At 31.4% G+C, this 7,894-nt stretch overlaps 1 pseudogene; it reads left to right on the top strand.

The window, feature by feature from the left end:
- The first annotated feature begins 515 nt into the window (after positions 1-515).
- LOC114580100 lies at positions 516-6,848 on the top strand (annotated as a pseudogene).
- Positions 6,849-7,894: the final 1,046 nt, after the last annotated feature.

The raw sequence follows: 7,894 nt of genomic DNA, 5'->3' as shown, positions 1-7,894 counted from the left end.
ATGTATGAGTTTGCTTGTCTTAGGCTTCGTTTGGGATGTCTTTCTTCGTCTTAGGCTTCATTTGGAACGTCTTTCTTCCTGCTTCTTAAAACATTTTTTATAACAAAATTAAATCTTTTTTGCTAAAAAAATGATTAAGAAGCAGTAAAAAATAGTCTCAAAGAACCTAACACTTTTTAAGTTGTAGTCAAAGCTTCAAACTAACGAAAATATTATGTGAGAGAACGGACGTAGAACTCCGTTTAGAGATCAACCAGAATGCACATCAGCGGTACCGAGCAGTGCCGAACCACGATACGAGCATAGAGTGACGTAGCGTATTCTGATTGGTCTTCAAATGAGTTCGATCGCACATATAATTAATCCAAATAACATATCAATGAGTGATGCTTTAAAAAAAATAAAATATTTAAATTTATAAATAACGTAAATATCTCCTTGCAATAAAAAAAAAATCTTTATATAAACTCCAATCTTAATTCTTAAGTCACCGCCCCAAAAAAATGAATCATTAATCATCCAACCACCAAGCAACACTAAAAAGGGGGAAAATCTTTATCCCAAAAAACCATGGAGATCGAGCACCACAGACAACCGGAACTCCAATCCACCGCCACCACCGCTGCGGCTGCCGCCACGAACCCACCAAACCCCTAAACGTCAAACGCCTCCTCCTCCTCCTCCTCAACGTCATCCTCCTCTCATCGGTGGCACCGGCAGTCCTCTGCTCCTCCGCGTCTACTTCCTCCACGGCGGCAACCGGAAATGGTTCACTTCTTTCCTCCAAACTGCCGGCTTCCCTTTCCTCCTTCCCCCCTTCTCTTCTCCTTCCTCCGCTCTCCTCGCCGCCACTTCTTCCTCATGTCCCCTTCCTCCTCCTCTCTTCCATCTTCATCGGCCTTTTAACTGGAATCGACAACTTATTCTACTCATACGGCATATCGTACCTCCCCGTCTCCACTTCCTCTCTCCTCCTCTCCACCCAACTCGGCTTCACCGCCGTCTTCGCCTTCTTCATAGTTAAACAAAAGTTCACAGCTTCGTCAATAAACGCGGTGATGTTGCTGACCTTTGGTGCGGTGGTGCTGCGCGTTCATGCGAATGGAGATAGACCGGAAGGAGAATCTCAGGCGAAGTACTATATTGGGTTTCTTATGACGATTGCAGCGGCGGTGCTATACGGGCTGGTGTTGCCGTTGGTGGAGCTTATGTACGCGAAGTCGAAGATGAAGATTAGCTATAGTTTGGTAATGGAGATACAGGTTGTGATTGGGCTCACTGCCACTGCTTTCTGCGCCGTCGGCATGGCCATCAACAAGGATTTCCAGGTGATCTCTTCCTACCCCAATTTTTTTTTACGTAAAATGATCAATTTATTTATCCTCTTTTTATTTTAACTTTTAAGGGGGATTTGCATGCATATCACATAATTAATAAATATTTAAATATCTAATAATTCAATTTTAATATTTATTTATATAACATATAAATTTTAAATTATATATAAACTATAATTAATCTAATTTTTTAAATAAAATATATATTTTCATACATATATTTTGATACAATTGAGATATTAAAATATTATTAAAATAAATATAATTTTGTTAATATTAGATTATAAATAAATACAAATTATATGGTATATATAGAATCCTTTGTCCTATTAAATATATATATATATTATGAATTTCATAAATTAAATTTTTTTAGGCTAAGTATTATTTTCATATTGTGAATTTCGATATATATATATATATATATATATTTTTTAATTTAATCTATTGGGTTATGAGAAAGATGGATTTTGGGATAAAAATATTCTAGTATATTTTATATCGACGTAAATTTGAATAACTTTGATTTAAAAAGGGATATTACTGCTTAAAATATATTTGAAATAAATTAATCTAATAGGTCCAAAGGCTTTTAAGCTTATCCTGACCTAAATTATATCAGCATATTATTATATAAATTTTTAAATAAGTGTTTTATATTCAATTAGGTTCTGATGAGATTTTAAATTATTAATTTATTTCACAATAAATATAATACATAAAATTATTGATTATTTTTTATGTTGTACATATTTTAAAATTCATCTAATCATAAATTTAGTAATTTTTTTTCTTTAAAAGTCAAAAGTTCCATTTTTTTTAAGAGTTTGGAAATCAAATTCAAGAAAAAAAAAATCTAGAGTAATGCTTCAATTCGTATGAGACAGATTTCTTAATGATTTCTAAAATAGCTTTTCAATACAAAAATTTTTATAAAAAAACTTGTGTATTTAAAAGCTTATTTTAAAAAGTAGAAAAAAAAATTTTCATAAGCTAAGGCTTTTATTTGGGATGACTTTCTTAATGTTTTATAAAACAACTTTTTAATAAAAATGTCAATCTCAAATTTTTTGCACTAGAAAGCTGATTTAAAAAGCATTAAAAAAGTTGTTCCATAAGAAACTAAAATGTCTGTTTGGGATAGCTTTCTCATTATAATCATAATTTTATTTTATTATTGCTTATCTTTCTAATTTCTCACCATTTTTCAAAGAATTTTAAGTCAAAGCTAAAAATTGCTAAATCATTTTCTACACAACAACTTTACAATCAATTATATAAAAACTCAGCAAAAGTTCTTAAATTTTAAGTTAACAAATTTATGGCACAAAGCTTATGATTAATAATTTAATAATTTAATTATTTTATCTTTTATATAATACTTGTTCGCTGTATTATTTATTGACGCCTCGCTAATCGCTATTGATTGCAACGTATTTGTATATATTTTACTTAGTTTCCTGGTCAGAGATTGATTAACTACGTCCACACGGAATCGTCCTTATGGGAAAGCACGCGGATCTCGCTAAGCTATTGAAATTTGGCGCATTTGCTTGTTTGTCGGTTAAGTCCATTAAAATATATAAATATAAAATAATAAAAATATATTCAAATTATAGTATTCTAATATTAAATTATAATTAAAATTAAGACGGCTATTAGTATTTTATAAAGCTAATTTTAAATTGAAAATAACTTTTTTAAAAACTGTTATAAAAAGTAACTTTATAGTACAAAAATTTATTTAAATTAGTAAAATAGTAATGGGTGAACAAAAATAATAATCACGATTTGAAAATTAAAATAGTAAGAAAATTATCTCAAATGTAGCCTTATAAAAAATGATAAAATTCTTAGGAAAATAATAATTAAAAATACAAGACAATTATCCATAAGTATCAAAATAATCAAAATTATCTTAAAAATAAAATAATGTGAGAATTATCTTGCAAGGAAAAGATAAATAAATATCTTCTATTTTATTAACTAATAATTTTTTTTATTATGACAAGTTCATGAGTTGACTCAAGCTCATTAATTAGATAACCCATGCTCAATTAATTATTCAATCTCAAATTCAAATAAAAGACATGTCTGGGAACCACAGTTTTTGCTAAGAATAGTCTCATAGAACCTCTTTAGATTAAGGTTTTGTTTGAGACGATTTTCTTAATATTTTTTAAAACAATTTTTTAGTAAAAAAATTAATTTTTCACTAGAAAACTACTTTAAGAAGTAGTAAGAAAGTCTCGACTTTCTTACTGTTTTTTAAAGCACTTTTCTAGTAAAAAAATTTATTTTATATACTAAAAAACTATTTTAAGAAACAGTAAGGAAGGCATCTCAAATGAAATCTAACACTTCATTTGGAATGACTTTCTTACTGCTTTTTAAAGCAGCTTTTTAGTTCAAAATTTTAACTACAAAACTGCTTAAGAAGTAGAAAAAAAACAGTCTCAAATAAAGCTTAAGTTAGTTCGAATATGCATTTGAAAATTAAGATTATTAATACAAAGTTTCAAACCAAATAGTCTTTTAAGGAATAAATTCAAACAAATTACTTCATTTTTACATTGCATTTAAGTGCATTTAATAGATAAGGTATTTTTATAACTATATTAGTTGAATGAAAGTACTGGTTTTTTAATCAAATATATATGTTGTAATACAGAAGGCGTGCTATTCAAAAGTTTAGTTGAAAATTTGATGAGGCCATTGAAGTTCAAATTTCTTCCTAATTTTGTGTACTCACAATCAAAATAAATATCTAGGTAAGAATTCGACAAGCCTAACTTTACTCAATTTTGGATTCCTTCGGGCACTATGATGTTCAAAATTATTTAACAATTGATTAAAATACCACTTCAAGAAATATGTAAGTAGGCTATGGTTCTACAAATTTAGTAGAGGATCCAAGAGAGTTTTTTTTTTGTTTTTTTTTTTCACTTGATAGTTTAGTTATGCTAAGGGTGGGGGGGGGGGGGGGGGGGGGGGGGGCATTTAGGTAAATTAAGACAAGCTCACACACACATTACATACGCAAACTTCAAACTCAAGATCTCTTGGTTGGTAGCAAAAGCTCCCAATGGCAAACCGAGGATCCAAGTGAGTACTTTGATTGGAGAGATTTTTAGACATAGAACACCAAAGCTTTGATATTCAACACCCAACATAGGTAATGGACGATTGAGAGCACCCATTGTCAGCCAATTCCAACTATTGTAATCATCTAATACCAATTCAAATAATCAACCAATATTGACACCTATCATTTACCAATTTTGGAAAGTTGATCAATTACTGTTATTTAACACCAGCCTTCTTGGTCTCGGATATCCCCTCCTATAAGAAACATAATTGAGCAAACTATCGATCATCACTTAATGTTTGATCTTCCTAGCCAATTAATCATTATCCGTCACCTGGCAATTTCCAATTCCTACAGTCCAATGATAACTATTATCGATTGATGTCCAGTATTCTCAATCAATTGCCATATAATGTCTATCAATGTTTAACGTTTATCAACCATTGTCGTCCAATGCCCTCTTTCTTAATGTTTAGCTTCCTCTTCTATAAAGATAATAATTGAGCATATCACTTTCTTATCTCATAACATCTTATGTTCCTAGTCAATCATTTTTAATGGAGAAAACGCAACCGAATCTAGGTGATGATGAGGAGTAAATTCATCAATATTTTGCCATAAGAGAGAAGGAAGTGCACCACGTAAGTTGGCTACTCCATGATGAGGTAGGAAGAGCATAACACCTACATCCATTGTGAGATCTATTGGAAAGTTACTATTTAATCTACAAATGAGTTATAAGGAGAATATATTTGAAAGAGAAATATCTATATAATTTGTGTTGTAAAGATTCTTCTCTTAGATGGTTGGAAAATAAGAAATGGATGGGGAATTTCATAATAACGATGGAGAAATTTTTAGTGCCTTTCATTTTTCTCTTAAACTCTTGGGCTAATTTCAATTTATTCTTCTCATTTGCTCTTTCTTTCTCTTTTGAAGATAAGGATCCATAACCCATAAATTTTCCTTATAATTTAGTGGCACCACTCCTTGAGTAAGGATCCTAGGGCATGCAGGTTATTATTGTTGGGCGTAGTGCCATGCACCATATACTGTTAAACAAGACAGGCTAATAATAAGGTTGATGATACATAGATGCTAGTGGGTGTAGAGATAATGTAGTTAAGAGCCTAAATGAAATCAAAAGAATAATAGTATAGAAGAGATTCTAACACATTTTGTCATCATTGATCATGATTTGAGCTCAAGCCATTAGTGCACATTGTTCATTATATATGACAGGAAAATGATATGGGTCATAATGAGGTTGTTTTAGATTTGATGAGTATTTGAAGAGGAATAATATAATAGAGAATAAGTCCAAATAGATCCTCTAGGTGATTGCAAGAAGAAGATCAAAAGATTGTTTAAGTTATCCCTAAATAAGGGGAAGGCTAAGGCCGAAGTCAACCAATCTCTCTTCTTATATGCTGCCTACTATTACTTGATGAAAACTCAGGCATCCTCAGACCATTACTTCCATCATGGAAGGTATATTTCATTGTTTATAACCACTAAATTATATTAACGACTACTCAATTATTAGGAAGGACATCATTTGTAACTTATAGCCTATGTTAATTGAATCATTTCAATCGAATCCGAATATGTAATTTTTTCGCTTCCCAACTTTCTATATTTCTTTTTATACAAAACAAATTTAAAAAGATTTTCTATATTGCTTTTTATACAAGTCCAAATATTGTGTCACTTTTTATTTTCAATCATAATGATCGCAAGAAAAGTTGATTCCTCCTCTTACATAATTAACTAAGGCATCGCTTGGAATAGCTTCCTTACTGCTTTCTAAAACAACTTTTTCTATTGAGCCGAGCACATACATAATATTCATAAACATTTTCAATCAAACAAAAATTTGCAGGCCATCTCAAGAGAGAGCCACCATTATGGTCTTGGCGAAACCAAGTACTACATGGTGATGTTCTTCACCACCATCATCACACAATGCTTCTTCTTGGGTTTGGTAGGCACCATAAACTACTCATCGGCGTTGCTCGGCGGCATTATACTCGCCATCTGCCTTCCAATTACAGAGGTTTTTGCCGTCTTCTTCTTCCGCGAGAAGTTCGATGGGGAGAAGGGCGTCGCCGTCGCTCTCAGCCTTTGGGGCATGGCCTCCTACTTCTACGGTGAGTACAATGCCTACCGACGGAGCAAATCCGTCGCCATGAAAGCTACGCTTCCAGTCTCAGTCTCAGCCTCTGCTAAGTAAAAATTAATAAAATGCTTTAACTTGATCAGCTTTACATGATCAAGTGCTTATTGGAATACAGATGTAAATCAATCAAGCAGAAATTGTGCATTTGAACATGGCGTCCAACAGGGGCCTGATCAGTTGATTTTATGATAAATTATCATTTTTAAATGAAATTTTTCTTCGGATGAATTGTTCGTTCTTTCAACTTTAGTTAGCTTGATCTTACCGTATTACAGGCAATGTAATGCCAAGTTCAAAGGCGCACTTGGAAGGACTTATCATTTGCTTGACTTTAAGCGTTTATATATATATATATATATATATATATATATATATATATTCTGCGGTTAAGGACTTTGTCAAGAAAGGATGAGGACAAGATTAAGGCTTTGTTTGGGATGGCTTTCTTACTACTTCTTAAAGCAGATTTTTAGCATTAAAAATAAAATTTTTATGAGAAAACTATTTTAAGAAACAGTAAGAAAAATGTCCTAAACGAAGCCTAAGCAGACAGTTAGATTTACCAGATAGCAAGCTTGACTTATAGTATTCGATTGGGGTAGTTTCCTTACTGTTGTCTAATGCAGTTTTTTAGTATAAAAATTTCTTGAAAGTAATAAAAAAATAATAGTCGGAAGCTATCTCAAACGAAACCTAAGTGATATCAAAGTCCGATATATGTTCGCTGAGTTCAAATGATTCATATGATTTATGACTCAGATATATAGTCGTGATTTTCATCTATTGAAATTGATAATGATGACTCGATCTCAAAACATCTTCATATGCCTAAGCAAATTTTTGGTATATGATATTTTATGGTGTTGTTTTTTTTTTTTCTTTAGTTGAAATGATAATCAATAATAGATTGATAAGGTCCACAAAAGTATTAGATTAATTATATATCTAATCAAATAATGATCTCTGTTTATGCTAAGCCCTAACAAGTTGCATCAAAGGTGGAGATTCATTTGGAATGAGTGGCTTAGGCAATTTGTGGCTCTCATTGGCTTTGGTTGGCTTCTTTCATGGGTGAGCAATAATTAAGTGCTATTGATTACTCTCAATGCCCTACCATTGAATGGGCTCTTGATGCATGATATTATTATGCAAAAATTTTTGCCCTTTTAAATTTAAAATTATATTATTATTCATTATCTATAATATAGGAACTATAGTATGATTAAATTTTTAAGTATTTTACATGCGTACTATACTTTTTCATAACACATAAACTTTAATATTTACTTA

This window comes from Dendrobium catenatum, unplaced genomic scaffold, assembly GCF_001605985.2.
Source record: "Dendrobium catenatum unplaced genomic scaffold, ASM160598v2 fragScaff_scaffold_754, whole genome shotgun sequence".
NCBI lineage: Eukaryota > Viridiplantae > Streptophyta > Magnoliopsida > Asparagales > Orchidaceae > Dendrobium > Dendrobium catenatum.
The sequence above is the reverse complement of the archived record's forward strand: the minus strand, read 5'-3'. Positions and strand labels throughout refer to the sequence as shown.